The 15,738-nt window shown below is 50.3% G+C and overlaps 1 long non-coding RNA gene across 1 annotated transcript; it reads right to left on the minus strand.

Annotated features, from left to right (window-relative positions):
* On the minus strand, positions 1-8,527 carry LOC136556409 (uncharacterized). Its single transcript, XR_010783675.1, has 3 exons — positions 8,428-8,527; positions 251-358; positions 1-130 (listed from the first exon to the last, which is right to left on the minus strand). It is a non-coding gene; the product is annotated as an uncharacterized lncRNA (long non-coding RNA).
* Between the last annotated feature and the right edge of the window lie 7,211 nt (positions 8,528-15,738).

A 15,738-nucleotide genomic window follows, 5' to 3' on the forward strand; every position in this document is an offset into this window, starting at 1 on the left:
TTTAGTGCTGTTAGTATCAGTGATCATTCTGCCTCAAAATCCCAGTTCTCACAGGGCGTCCTTCATGCCAGCCTCCACAGCTCCAAATTTCCTCCCACCTGGGGCTGGGGACACAGAGGAAGGCAGAACTCTGCAGGGTCAGAGTCAAGAAGTATTTTAGGTACTCCCCATCCTTTTCCTGCTGTTGGCTGTGCTGTTTGTTTGTAACAGAGGGGGAAGCACAGAGGCAGATTTGTTTTTGAGGACTCACCAGTGCTCAGTGTTGTTCACCAGCTCCTGTCTCCAGGCAGGGCAGATACTCCCATCCTTCTCTTGTCATTTCCTAGGGAGGTGCCTTTTATGGTTTAGTACCAATTTCCTAAAAATAATAATGAACTTAATAAGGAATCAAACACTTATTCCTGTTCTAAAACCTATTCCACCTGCCCATTTTGGGTGAATCCAGCCTGTAAGTGCCTTTACTTAAAGTCTACAAACTGCCTGAGACTGATTTGTTCCACATGTATGTGTTTTACCCACCACCTTGGGCTCTACCACTGGGGTTTGATGCACAACCACAGCTGAATAAAACAGCTGATCTGAGAAAAACTTGATCTGGAAGGACAGAAATAGTTGTGTGATAGCACAGGGAATAGTTCTGGTGTTCACTTATGCCTTATGCCATACCTTTAGCAAAAAAAAACCCACATCTAATTTTTAAAATTAAGCTGGCAGATGCATTTGCTCAGCTGTTTCTGAAGTTATGGCTATGAAACAGCAGATCAGTGTCAAGCCAAACTCTGTCACTGCAGCCATACCCACAGTGCCAGAGCCTCCCTGTCTCCCCACAGAGATCTGCCCTCAGAGCCACACCAGCAAGGCACTCACAGCACGAGAACAGCTAAAATTGCAGTGCTGGGACAAATATCTGCCCCTCACAAGGTGCCTCTCCAAATCTGAGCTGAGAGCACCTCCAATCTCTGCAGAGGAGCAGAACCAGCACATCCACCCTTCCTGCAGGACATCCCTGCCAGCACCACCACCCAAAGGCACCCAGGGCCCTGCTGCCAGCAGGGGCTGGCACAGGGCACAAATCCACCTCTCACCTATTTATTCTGGAGCCATGTGGGGGTTAAGGCTCCCTTTCCCAGCTGCAGAGTGACCCAGGTGGGAATAATGAGTGCCTGCCTTGCTTAGCTAATTAGAAGCACTGAGAGCAGCAGGCTGCAGTTCTGGGTTGGGGCACTTGCAGAGGAAATATAGGGGCTGTAGGGTTTATTTCTAGCTTTGTTTCTTTGTTTTTTGGGGTTTTTTTTTTTTTTTTGTGTTTTGTTTTTGGTTTGGTTTTTTTTTGTTGTTTTTTTGGGTTTTTTATTTTGTTTTTTTGTTTGGGGTTGGGGTTTTTTTGGGTTTTTTTGTTTGTTTTTTTTTTTGTTTTTGTTTTTGTTTTTTTGTTGGATTTTTTGTTTGTTTTTTTGGGTTTTTGTTCGTTTGTTTTGTTTGGGGTTTTTTGGTTTTTTTTTGTTTTTTTTTTTTCCTTCCTTGTGGTCAAGTTAAAAACCTCTGTCAGGATAGCACAGCACAGATAGGAAAGAGCAGAGGGAGGAGGCTCCACAGCACTCTTCTAATCTGTATTATTCCGTGGCATGAGAAGGAGGCAGGAGTAAAAGATAAGGAAGGCTGGACCATTTGTTCCCATTCAAAGACAGATTTTCAATGTGTGATCTAAATCCTTCAAAGGCCAGCCCAAGCCTCCCCCCCACTTGCACAACTCACCCACCTCAGCAGAGTGTGGCACAGCCTGCACTCTGCCCAGGGCCATTCTGGGGGACACTTATGGACCCCAAAGTGCTCTGCAGGGGCTTCAGCCTCCCTCCCCACCCGTGATGCATCTTCCTCTCAGTGCTGCTGCCCGAGGATGCTGAAGGAGAGGCTTCCCCAGCAGGAATGTTGGGAGAAACGGAGCAATTACAGCTGCTGGGCTGGGCACTCCTGCCCTGCCCTGGCCCCTCCCGTTTGCACATCCCAGAGGGTTTTGCCATTGGGGCACAAGACCGCGGACAGACAGACAGCCAGCCGGACTGACAACCGAGAGCCAGCGCTGCTGCCTGCAGTTCCCACCCGGCAACAGCCTGGGAATGGAGGGCAGCGCTGGTGGGAGGTTCTGCAGCACGGACCGTGCCCAGCGGGGCTGAAATCGCCTGCCAGGGAAGGTTTGGGGTGCAGGAGCCCAGGGCAGGGGGTGATGCTGGTCAGGGAAGGTTTGGGGTGCAGGGCAGGGGGTGATGCTGGTCAGGAAGGTTTGGGGTGCAGGGCAGGGGGTGATGCTGGTCAGGGAAGGTTTGGGGTGCAGGGCAGGGGGTGATGCTGGTCAGGGAAGGTTTGGGGTGCAGGGTTGATGGTGGTCAGGGAAGGTTTGGGGTGCAGGGCAGGAGGTGATGCTTGCCAGGGAAGGTTTGGGGCGCAGGGGTGATGCTTGTCAGGAAGGTTTGGGGTGCAGGGCAGGAGGTGATGCTGGTCAGGAAGGTTTGGGGCGCAGGGCAGGAGGTGATGCTGGTCAGGGAAGGTTTGGGGTGCAGGGCAGGGGGTGATGCTGGTCAGGAAGGTTTGGGGTGCAGGGCAGGAGGTGGTGCTGGTCAGGGAAGGTTTGGGGTGCAGGGCAGGAGGTGGTGCTGGTCAGGGAAGGTTTGGGGTGCAGGGCAGGGGGTGATGCTGGTCAGGAAGGTTTGGGGTGCAGGGCAGGGGGTGATGCTGGTCAGGAAGGTTTGGGGGGCAGGGCAGGGGGTGATGCTGGTCAGGGAAGGTTTGGGGTGCAGGGCAGGAGGTGGTGCTGGTCAGGGAAGGTTTGGGGTGCAGGGCAGGGGGTGATGCTGGTCAGGGAAGGTTTGGGGTGCAGGGCAGGAGGTGGTGCTGGTCAGGGAAGGTTTGGGGTGCAGGGCAGGAGGTGGTGCTGGTCAGGGAGGTAGTGGCCAGAGCTCTAAGGCTGCTCTGGCTGTCCCATGTGTGGCAGTGGGCTGGCCAGAACGTGACAGCTCGAAGGGATCTGGGTTTTATTACAACATCACCTCTATCATAACACACCCAAAGAAGGCCTTCAGCTGCTGAGGAGCCTGCCCTGTGCTCAGAGGCTTGACCTCAAAAAGTTGTGGTCTGAGCTGTCTTTTGCCTGCCCAGCCCTTCACCTACAAATTTCAGCCACTGCTGAAAGGTGTTTCTTTTTCACCTCTCTCTTGCAAGCTGCATTTCCCTTGCCTCTTTCTAGCTGTTATTGAGTTCCCTTCGTGTTGTTTTCCCCTGGCTTTTTCTTTGTTTCTTTCACAGGAAGCAGCACATCATTATGGCTGGTCTTTCTCTAGGGCTCTCCTAGCCCAGGTCATTACTTAGCTGGGGAGATCCAAGGAGGTGGCTGTTTGTGCGGCTCTGAGACCTGTGAAAAAGCAGCTAATCAATTCAGAAAATCATCTGGGTGGTAACCCCACTGTCAGCTTATTTTCTTCCCTTCCACTTAGACATCAAACTGGTTGAAGAGGGCTCTGGGGAATGAGGCAGGCACTGAGAGCTCCTCCTCTGCAAACACATCTGTGTCTTTCATCAGCAGGGCTCAGGGAATACCACTAACTGGAGAGAGGAAAAATCTCTTTGGAGCTGAGAGGCTCGTGTCTCCATCCTCCTGTCTGAAGAGACCCTGCCCAATGGGAAGCAATCATTTGAAAAGTGGCTAATGCACTAACGCTGCTTGGCAGAAAATGTCACATAACAGGCAGAACTGGGCAGGACAGGGACCAAACACACAGCAAAGAGGGTGTTAAGTTATGGCAGTGAGCAGACCCTGGCAGCCCAAACAGCCTGCAGTGGCTAAGTGGAGCAGCAATTGCAATAGGACATGCAAATGGCCTTCTGGTGAATGAACTTACTAATGGTTGCACTTTGCTTTCACTCAGCCTTCCTCTGGTTTGTGTCTTTGGGGACTGCATCAGGACAGGGAACACTCAGAGCCATAAAGCCTTTACCGTGGCCAGTTTTAGGCTCTATTAGAAATGGAGATGCACAGTGCCTCATACTCTGGGATTTTGTGGTGTCATTCAGCAGAGATAAGCCATATCAGAAAGGCATTCTGGGCCAGCCAGCCCTCTGAAGGGGAGTGTGTCACACAGCCACAGAAAGGTTTGTGTTGGGAGGGGCCTTTAAAGGTTTTTCAGCTCCAGCTGCCCTGCAATGACAAGGGAGACCTTCAGCTACATCATACTGCTCAGAGTCCAATCCAACCTGACCCTGAATGTTTCCAGGGATGGGGAATCAACAACTTCCATGTGCAACCTGTTCCTCACCATAAAAAAACTTATTCCTTACTATCTAGTCTAAATTTAGTCTTAGTTTAAAACCAGTACTGCTTGTCCCATCACAACATACCCCACTAAAAATGTGTTCTATCTTTATCTTTCTTATAAAAACCTATTTCAGTACTAAAAGGCCACAATAACTTCTCCCTAGAGCCTTCTCCAGGCTGAATAATCCCAGTTCAGTAGTTCCTTAGAGAAGAGGAGTTCTGTCCTGCTGATCACCTTGCACAAGTCTCACTGCCATCCATATCCCCCCTGCTCTGGGAACTGGCCAAAATTTCCAGCCCAGGGCATTGCCACCCTCAGCCCCTCAAACCTTCCCCATCCCATGAGGGGTCAGGGAGGGTGTTGGGGCCAGACTGGGACATTCCCTACATTCCATCCCAGGGGACCCCAATCCCAGGGCCAGAGCCAGCACCCCCAGAAGTCCTTAGCAGCCACCTGCCATGGGGACCAATCCTCCGCTGTGTATCAACAAGGATTTTGTCCCACATCCTAAGAAAGGTGGGGAGGGAAGAAGGGGATTTTATACTCCTTTGGACTGAAATGATTGAAATCATGTAGGTTGCTGTTGTGTTTTACTTACAAGCAAGATGTCATTAAGCAAATGTCTTTTCCATAAAGCAAGGGACACTCACACATAGCCAAGCATTCCCTATTTTCCATACACAGTAAAAAAAAAATATCTGCATTGACTTAGCAAGAATACTGGACCCTCTGCAAAGATTTGCTGTTAAGTTCAGAATGGGAGAACAGCCTGAATTTGAGGTTTCCTTCCTTCTGCAAGGTTAAGTCACATCCTTAGGTCTCCTTTTAGAAAGCTAACAAACCATGTTAGAAGAAAGGGAAAAATCTTTAATGGAGAAGCCTTGCACTCAAGGGAACACAAAACACTGACCCAGGCCACAGTTCAATTCTTGGGCTCATTTCCTGCAGAGACATACAGACAAGACAACTGCACACCTTTTTTCCTGTTAGAAGCAAACTCTTATGCTCTTCACAGCCAGACAATTTTGACAAAGGATCTCAGAGATAAATGAAAGGCTTTAATGTTTGTGAAGAGTGAATTAGTGCAAACAAATTCCTTGAAACTACTGTTTTAAAAAAACCCACCTCAAATAGAGGGAGAAAGCAGGAAGCTCAACCACCTTTAAAGACAGTGCCATCCTACAGAGCAAGTTCTGTATAAAATCAAGATGTGCATTTGCTTCCTTTGGTGACTCGAACACTTAAAACAAAATAAAGCTTTTATCTTATTATATTTTAAACCATGACTGACAGCAGAAAAACAGTTCTTGCCTTATTTCCTCTATTTTACCAACATGAAATGTTCTACCCATGGATTTGGCCAGTAGTCTGGAAAATGTCAAGGTTAGGAAAGGCTGAGCTTCGTTTGCTTTTCACAGATCTGAGTAATGAATTGTTCATTTTAAAGTATTGTTCTAGCTTGAAAAGGGAGTCTGTAGTGCTGGCATCATAGGGTTCCACATCTGTCTCTTAGTTGCTCTGGACTACATTGGCTCAATTTATTAAACACGGAGGGATTTTTATGTTCTGCAACCCTGCAAACTAAACAGGAGGCCTGGGGCTTTAGTGGGGTTTTTCTCTTCATATGCACTTATCAACATGGCAAATTTTGCTCACTAACACTTCAGATCAATCTCCTACACTGGCATTGCTATTGCAAGAAAACTGACAAACCCAAAGTGCAGGAAAGGTAAGAGCATCAGGAACTTATTTTTGACACTAGACAGAGTACTTATTTATAATTATAAATGCAAATAGGAAGCAGAACCCACAGTAAAAACAAAAGCAGAGTCTCCAGACAGAGTTGGGTAAAAGTCATTGTGGTTGCAGCTTGATAAAGCTCCATGAAAGAATGAGCAGCTCAAAAAGATTCACTGGGAACTCATCTCTGGGTTTCATTGTGTGAAAACCAGAGATATTCAATTACATTAGAAATCATATGAGGGCAATTGGAGGCAGTCCCTTTTCACACTGTGCACATTTACCTATGGAATGTGCTTCTGCCATGTGTGATGGAGCCCAGGGGTCTCAGCAGGATTCAGAAAAGAGTTCAGCAGGTCTCAAACATTTTTATAGGCAATATTAAAAGCTATAATTAAAGTAACAAAGGCTGCTAGTGATGCAAGCCCTGCTTGCCAAAGCTGAATTCAACCTTTCCCGGTGGAGTGTGGGAAGTGTTTCATCAGTAGGGATGCTCTCCTGCTCATACCTACAGAAGATTTTTGTGTCCTTGCCCATGATGCAAAAACAAAGATCTAGAGGAGAGCAAGAGTTAGTCTTATCAAATCAGTTTTTCTATTTTGTTTAAACTGCTGAGCATCAAATATGCCCCCTGTAATCCTGACCAGTCCTAAGGGCAATGCAAGGTTGGAGGGGTGGTGTCCACTGAGCCCTGACCCCCCATAAGGGCTTGTGTGGGGCACTTATGAAAAGGTGCAAAAAAAATCCTTTGCCTTAAACAAATGTCTTGGGCCAGCAAGTTCCACAGCTTAACTACCTAGGTGGGAAGCAGAAAGGCAAACTTTCCTTTTATTAATTTCTCACAGAGGTTGATTTCACTGGCTCTGCTGCAGCAGTGGCACTTCCAAAGAGAAAGCTCCTAAATGTTTTCTCTCTTAAAGTGCTTTACCTGTTTGAACACCCCTGCACTGTGCACATACCACCTGCAGTTGCTGAAGGGCTGCTGGCCCAGTGACACAATTCCCCTGGGTTGGAACAGAGAATAAGGGTTTATCAGCACCCAAAAAGGGCCCAGCCTGGTGGCAGCTTGATTGTGTGAGAACCACTGGAGTTACTCCCCAACATCCACACTCTCAGTGGTTTCCACACAAGTGCTGCCAAGCACAGCAGAGGAGTGAAGGGGGAGAAGAGCTGCCCCAGGCACAGCAGGACCCCAGGGCAAGCACGAGGGTTGCAGCCTAAGCAAGGCAAACAACCCCTGTGAGCCTGCCTCAGCCAGGTGGATTTAGTTCCTTCCAAGGCTTCCACTTCTTTCCTGGCCACTGCACACAGCTTGAGTGGGGCTGGAGCCTTGCAGGAGGAGGGTGAAGCACTAGAGGCAAAGCTCTGAGCATCCCTGGGGAGGCTGTGCCTGAGATTTGCAGGGGGATATGCTGGAGGTGGGGAGCAGGTGGCACAGTGCTGAGCTGCTCAGCTGTCGTGGGGCTGGAGAGGGACAGACACAGCTGGGTGAGGGGAGGGAAGGGAAGAGCTCAGGGTCTGGCAGTGCTTCTGCTTTCCAGAGCTGAGGAACAGCAGAAAGGGATCCAGCAGGGATGCAGGGCCCTGCGTGGTTCTGATCCCAGGAGGGGCAGTGCCAGAAGCACCCTGCAAGGGGCACACACAGGGTGTGTGGCAGCCCTTGTGCTGGGTGAGTACCCTGGCACAGCCCCTGCTGTGTGCCAGCAGGGGCCTTGGCAGAGCTCTCTGGGGCATAGATTGATATCTGTTCATGCAAATAACCTGGAAGTGTCCCCCGGGGTGGGACAGCTGGTCCCCGCAGCGCTTCTGGGAGCATTCTTTATGTGCCCATGTAAGTACCCTGGCAATCTCTGCTGGGGCTTGCCAGCAGGGGCCCTGGCAGAGGCCAGGAGCAGCATCCCCCTGGCTGAAGCCATGCCAGCTGAAGCTTTCCAGCAGCAAGGCTTTCTCCTGCCCTGAACAAAGAACCAATGTGGCCAGCATTATTGATTTGTTTCGTGACTCGCCGCTTTTAGCAGGAGTGTGGCAGGAAAAGACCAAGAGGAGTTTTAATTTGTCCAAATGGTTTTAGACAAGGTTAATAAAGCTCATTGATAAATGGCACTTTTCATTAAGTTTTAATTACAGTGTCATTCCAACAGGCTGGATGTGCATAGTTTGATTTTTCCATTTAAGGTGATGCCTCAGCAAAGTTGGTGTTGTTTGGTTTTTTCATTTAAGATGTGCTTCCCTGAGCTCAGTGATTAATTTCCACTGTGGACCAAGGAGCTGCCAGGTTGCTGGAGAGCCTGACTGACTCAGTGAATTCTCTTTGGCCCCCATCCCATGCTGTGAATTACAGCTATTTAGGCTAAAATGTGAGCCTAGCACACTTCTGTACCTTGAAACATCATCATCTTGGTCCAGAAAAGGTGCTGGTTGCTGCTAGCCATCTCTCCTCCTCAGGGACTGGTGAGGATGCTGAGTGTTTCATCTTTCCTGCTGTCTCCCAGAAGTGGGTTTGGAACACCTGAAAGAGAAGCAGACAGGATCTGGTTCAGGTCAACTCATAGCAGGGTGAACAAACAGAAAATACCAGAACCACTGGTCAGTTAGAAGCTTGGTTTGGCTGATAGTTCTCCCTCTTCAGAGTGAAAATCTGAATATTGTTTTAACTTAAGAAGGTCTGAGTACACACATATTATCTCTGAGACAGTGCTCCCTCCTGTGCACAGCACTTCTGTCCCAGCTCGGTTTCACAACTTTGTTAAAACAGCTATTTTTAAGCAGTTTACAATGTCACTATTTGCTCCCTTTCTTAACAGCAAATTTCCACATTCTTTCCATGTTATCATTATAGAAGTGGAGAAATTCACTGCTGCAGAAGGCAGAGGGTTGTCTGCTAAAGACCTTTCACTTTAAAATGCCCACTGCTGTTTCCATCAGCATTTGAGGAGCTGTGGTGCCCCAGCCTGGGGATTGGCAGCAGATTATATTCATCCCTTGCATCTCCACCTGCCTTCTGAAGGCTCACACAGCATGGTAGCTGCTGCCAGGGCTCTGAGATCATCCCCTGGGGGCTTGACTGCCTGGGTTCAGGGCTGGCTTAGATAATCCCACAAATGCCTGGTGTCCAAGAGAGCTCTGCAGGAAAGCTCTGTAAAAAGCCCTGGTAAGGGCCTGTCAGGCTGCTCCCTGGCTGAGGTCTCTCCCCTGCTCCCCAGCTGGGCTGCCTTGCCCCTACAGCTGTGCCATGGACCCTGTTTGTGTGGACCTTGGCCTGTGGACTTCAGTCCCTGAGCTGACCTTGGGTCCGTCTCGTCACCGTGGGCTGGCCTGGCAGTCACTGGGCTGTGCCTGAGCCTGGCTGCCATCCCCAGATCTGCTCTGCTCTTCTTGCCTGGGGACTGTGTGCCTGCACCTCTGTCACTGCCCCACCCCTGCCTTCTGCCACCCCCAGCTCCAGGCTCACCTTCCCCCATGGAGCCTGCCCTCACAGGTCACACCCTGATTTATGCCTACATCCCTGATGGTGCCTGTAGTTTTGACTGGCAGATTGAAACCACAGCAGGAAAGAGTGACCCTGTGTCTGCAGAGGACATATTGGTCAGGCAGAACAGAAAGGAAGAAGCTCTCCCAGATTATAATTCGAAGCAGGAATGGGCAGCAGCATTCCTGCACCCTTGTGCCACACACCAAAATCTCCAACTGAAGGAGGCCATGGGAAAGTGGAATTTCAGGCAGATGGTGAGCCTGGAGAAAAGGAGACTCAGAGGTGACCTTATCACTCTCTACAGCTCCCTGAAAGGTGTTTGCAGTCAGGTGGGGCTGGGCTCTTTCTCCAGGAACTGACAGAACCAGAGCACACAGCCTCAAGCTGCACCAAGGGAAATACAGGTTGGATATTAAGAAAAAGTTTTTCACAGAAAGAGTGATAAAGTTCTGGAATGGCTGCCTGGGGAGGTGGTGGAGTCACCATCCCTGGATGTGTTTAACAAAGCCTGGATGTGGCACTGGGTGCCAGGTTGAGGTGTTGGGGCTGGGTTGGACTCAATGATCTTTGAAGTCTCTTCCAACCTGGTCATTCTGTGAATTCTGTGAATTCTGTGAATAATGGCTCCCCAACAGCCACTCTGAAGGGCTGTGCTGGCTGTGCACTGGGGTGCCAGGGTGGGCTGGGCCCTGCAGCTGAGCTGGCTCCCACAGCTGGGAACAGCACAGAGCCACTCTCAGAGCTGGCAGTGTCAAGAGACAAGGCTTGCTCACCAGCATTAAAACAAGGTGGACTTGAGCTCTTTGTTTCAGCCCCTAGGGTGGGCTGAAAAGTAGCTGCATTCTCATGGCTACCAAAAGACATGGGCTGTTTGGGTCAAAGACGCCACAAGCCTCCCTAAAGTCTCAGTCTGTGCCTGAACTTTGTGAATTCAGTGATCTCATTGCAGCTTATTGCTGAAGGTCTTGTAAAAGTGGCCCTGGCTGTGTGCTCCATGCCTTTGTCACCCTGTTAGGGTGGGTGCCCTGGGGACTTGGCTGCTGGCTGTGATGAGGCAGGCAGTGCTGCAGTGCTTTAGGGGAAGAGCATCTCTCAGGGAGATGCAGGGATTTAACCAAAGGTGAGATTGTACCAATCACTACCTGCAGGGTAAGGCTGGGAGGGGACAGGAGTGTGTTGGGCTGGGCTGAAATGCCTCTGAAGAACGGGATGAACAAGTCTAGGCATGCCAGAAATGTCCTGAGCTTTGTCTGTAACCATCACAAGTGGCTGGGCTCTGCTGTTTAGGGTGTACCCTGCTGGGATGAGCACCCTTCACCTTGCTTTAAACTCTGTTGCTCAGGTGTTGCCACAGCTGAGAGCAACACAAATCCCTGCAGAGCACAGCCCTGCCTAAGGAGCTTGGGGGAATGAGGTTTTGCTGGCAGGGCTGCTAGTGCTGACTGGCTTGAAGCCAGTGTCTGCATTTGCAGCATGGTGCATGGAGGTACCTCTAAAGGGAACTGTGCAGAAGCCTTGTTTTGACATCTCAAGGCTTTAATAAAGTTTGGATGTTTGCCTAGGCAGGATGAAGCTTGGCTACAACGCAGGCACTTTTGGCCAGTCGTGTTTTAACTCAAATGCTCCTCACTACTGTTAATTTTTTAGTATAAACCCGTTCTAAATGCTGACTTGCTTGTCTCATGCACAGGAGGAAAAGAAACCATGCAAAATGGGGTGACTCCTGAGCAGCTGAAGGTCAGTGTATCTGCTGATCTGCTCCCCAGCCCTTGCTATCCTCTCTTCCAAAATATTTCTGGAGCCTTAGAGTATAAGATAGCTCTGGGATGCAATGTAAAATGTCTCTTCTGGTGAGACTTCCATGAGAGGCTGGGGTCAGAGAGAGAGAGAGAGAGAGAGAGAGAGAAACATGGTTCAGTGTCCCTGCAAGGCCTTGCACATTTTACTGATTGTGTTTGAGGTGTGTGTGATGGTGGAGCCCTGTGGGTGATGCAGACACAGAGAAATGGAGAGGCAGGGAGATGAGGGGATGGCTGACATGCAGAGACAGGATGTCTTGGCAGAGGTCAGGGGGATGCTCACAGCTGCAGAGTGACCACAGATGAACTCAGATCCTCTGTGATGGACCCCAGGGACAGAGGTGGAGGGATAAGGACAGAGACATGGTTGGCTTTTGCTTCTGTTTGGGGAAGTCGGGTGGGAGGAGTAGGAGGCTGGGAGTGGGGAGGATGTTTATATGGAATATAGCTCCTAGGAACAGGAATTTTGCCTGCTTTTATGCTAGGGTGAATTCTTCCAAAAGCACTCTAACCCGTGTGTATCCATCCCCCAGCACAGCCTAGGGATGGACAGACACCATAGGTTGGGCAGGAAACCTGACATGACTAATGCAAAAAGCAAGAAAACACTTCCCATGGTAGCACTGGGCTTCCACCCTCCCTAAAGTCATTCCCCAGAGAGAGAGTCAAGTACACTTACTAATCCAGGATGTTTTGGTCGCCTAGTCTGCTCTCCTTTTTGTCCCTGTGGGTAGGAGAGGAAGAGAATACAAGAATACAAATAATAGACTTGAGGCTCTGGGAATCTTTGCACAGAAGGCTTGGTGTCAGCTTGGGACCTGCCTTGGATGGCACTGAGCCCCTTTCCCAAACACCCAAAGCTCTCAGCTCGTGCCCTGGCAGCCCTTGGCAGGCTGCTGTTTGCCCCCAGAGCAGTGGGGTGTTTACACTCACCAGCTCACTTGGTTTTGTGCTTCCCCTTCCCAGGCCTGCAGGGTGGGGTGACAGCAGCAGGGAATTGGGCACCTGTGGAAGGTTGGAAGGAAATGATGCAGTTTCTCTTATTTATCTGCATGCTGAGCTCCAGCAGCAGCAGTGACAGTGTGCTGACTGCTGAGCCCCTCTCCTTAGAGGGCAGATGCTGATGGAGCTCTTTGGCTCCTGGAGCTCTGAGCCCCCCTGCTATTGTGAGCAGGATTTGAGCTTTTGCAGGTGTGCTGGGAACAGCCCAAAGCACCTTGTCTTGGTTGCTGGTCAGAGGAATTCATGGCTATTCTATCTGGGAGCCAGGCAATGATTACAAATCAATGACTCCACTCCCAGAGTGATTCATCATTAACCTGGGAATTTAGCCCTTTCCCTGGCTCTCTCCATCAGCAGCTCCTGCTCCTGTGGCATCTCAAGTGTCTTATTCATTTTGAATCATTGGATAGTTATGGATGCAGCTGAGGAGGAGTGGAGGAACAGATGCCCTGAGACATGGTCAGGCAGCCGAGGGGAGGGAGGGCTTTTGAAGGGGCATGGGGCACCTTGAGGGTGAGCAGAGCTTGGCTGTAGACTGGGGAGCAATGCTGCCAGCAAGACCCAGGGCACAGCAGCATTCTCCCTGCTGTAGGAATCCCACTGATGTCCCTGTTGGGCTGGGAAATGCTCCATGGTTTTGGCTGGCTGGGCACAAAGTGGGGTGGAAAGAAATAAAAACACCAACCTGTGCCCAGCCAGACCAAAGCAGGGCTTATGTAGCACTCCAGTGGGGAGGTTTTAATGACCCCAAACATCCCAGGACAGACTATTCTCAGTAATAATTTACAGCACTTAGCACTGTTACATGTTCTTAGCATTTTTCAGGCATGAACCAGAGAGTGGGACTGCTTCAGAGCAGGGACTGGCACTGTGGTCTCACCCAGCCCCAGCAGAGGGAGGGACTCTCCAGAGCCTGCCCTCACTCACCTGTGCACCTGCCCAGCTCTGGCTGTTTTCCTGCCCCTTGTCCCACCTCATGCTTTGCCTCTCCAAACTAGATGATGTCTCTTATGCAGACTTGCTTTGCAGCAGCTGCTGGCCCAGGGACCATGGATATTGCACCAGAAAATACAGCAAATAACCATCACAGCTAGGCAGGGAATTGGTTCCATTTCACAAATGAGGCAGCTGGCACAGAAGGAATAGCTAACTGGTGAGCTAGGAACACATTTCCCAGCTCCACTCCTCTCTTCCTGGCCTTACAGTGATATTTCCAGCAAGCAGCTTGGATTACAACATGTTCAGAGAGGCTAGGAAGCTAAAAGGCAGCCCCACCCTCTGTGCTCTCAGAAATGCTCTTGTTTTTGCATTTGGCTCACACAAAAATGGGTTTCCCCCACAGAAAACACAGCCAGGACTGCATCACCCCTAGGCCTTGCCTCTGCTGGATTTAGCACTTTTTTAGCTTCTGCTGTCACCCACACACTGCCAGGCTTTAACTGGGGCTGGGAGCTGCAGGGGCACACTGCACTGCAAGCTGACCCTCCACAGCAGCAGGAGGGACTCTGCAGGACCTGAGCTGAAAGATGAAGTGAGAACCACACATCTGCAGGCCCATTGCTGCTGCCTCTGTGGTCCTTCCCCCTTCGTGCACCCCCAGAGCTGCCCACTCTCCCTGTGCTGCTGCTGCTGCCAGGAGCAGGCTGGTGGGAGCTGTGGCCACAGCAGGGGACAGGCAGGAGGGAGAGGTGGGGAAACGCTCTGGGAATGGTGCCTGTCACCTTGAAGGGCCTCCAAAGGGTTGTAGGAAAGCAGCTCACACGTGGAACTGAAACTGAGGCAAGGGGAACTGGCTGTGAGCACCCAGTGCTGGCCACCAGCTATTTAAAGCTTCAGATGCCTCTGAGGTGCAGCTGGGTAAAAAGAAAGGGCACAACTGCAGCTTGCACAGACACACCCAGGACAGGGGCTTTGGGACACTGCTGGTACAGCTGCAGCAGCTGAGAGGTCAGCAGGGGCTAGGAACCAGCCCAGAAACCAAGGAAGAGCTGGGCTGTTTGAAGGAGCAGGGGATGCCTGGCTGAGCGGCACGTGGGACCAGAGCCAGGGAGCTGAAGATTGTTCCAGGGGCCACACAAAACTGGGCAGGAACTGCAATCATGCTCCTGTGGACAGACACAGAGCTATTGCAAAACCTCCAAACAGGCTACTTGGTCCTCAGGAAGAATGCAAAGAAACTGGGAGAGGTGTTGGTGTGGAAATGACAACTGTAATATTCCTGTTCGTTCTTGAGACAGGCCAAGTCTTCCTATACCACACCTCAGTTCCCAGGAAAGTCTGAAGCCAGGGTTTTGGCTGTCTGCAAGTACTAGACAAACCCAATCCCCCCCAGATGGGGCTCCTGGTTGTCCTCTTCTCCCTCTTTCCACCTTTCATGTCCAGACAGATCCCACCTAAAAGCAGCTGTAGTCCTATTTCACCAGGATTTTTTTATTTTCAGAGCACACACCACATTTTAATAGAGAGCAAAGCATCTCAAACACCTGCTTATTTCCTAGTCCAACCTATTTCCTAGTCCAACCCCTGCAACATCTGTACAAAACTCTCCTGGCAATGTCTGCAATTGTTTGTGTGGAAAAGCCACAAAGAAGTGTTTGAGCACTGGACTTTGGTTGTGTTTTCCAAATGTGATTTGATTTGAAAGGATGAACCACTACAAATCTCTGATGCCCTCTGGCAGGCATTGCCAAGACCCCTGCCTGGCTCTAAGCTATTTGAGATCCCTCACACAGCATTTTAACCCCCCTCAGTGCTCCACAGTGGGAACCTGTCTCTAGCACCCAATTGCTCACCACAGAGCCAGTTTTCCAACTGCCTGGGCTGAACTCAGTTTTATGGAACTAATGCTGGGGTTTACTACTACAAGAAAATGAAAGCAATTCCCTTCCTTCCCTGATATTGCTCCCTTGAAGGTATTTGGAAGCAGAACTCCTGTCCCTGCTGAACCATCCATGTGCTTTCCTCCTCACACCTCCCACCCTCAAGCTGCTTTCATCAACCAATAGTTGCTGCTGAGCATATTTGGGTCATCTTTCCACTACAGCGATCTCCCTTTTTGGGAGCAGGATCATCTGGAGACTCAAGGAATACCCATCCTGCTGAGGAGCAGGCAAGGGGGCACAGCCACCCTCTGGCCATGCTGCCATGGACAGGGCTTGGGGGGTATTTGGGATCCCTGGCTGATCCCTGCATGGATGCTGGGGCTGATCTCAGTGACAGCAGAGAGTGAAGGGAGCAGGAAAAGCTGGCAGGTGTCTGGCTGGGACAGTCAGGGAGGGGAGGGTGGGCAGCCTGAACACCCTGCTTTCAGTCTCTTGTGCCAGCTAATGAAATTTAACCTATTATTGACCAGACTCTGCTGTCTCTGCCTCAAAAACAATCTTTGTGACTGCTGTGAGTTGTTTTCAATAGTTCTTAA

The sequence above is a fragment of the Molothrus aeneus genome, chromosome 5 (genome assembly GCF_037042795.1).
Source record: "Molothrus aeneus isolate 106 chromosome 5, BPBGC_Maene_1.0, whole genome shotgun sequence".
Classification (NCBI taxonomy): Eukaryota; Metazoa; Chordata; class Aves; order Passeriformes; family Icteridae; genus Molothrus; species Molothrus aeneus.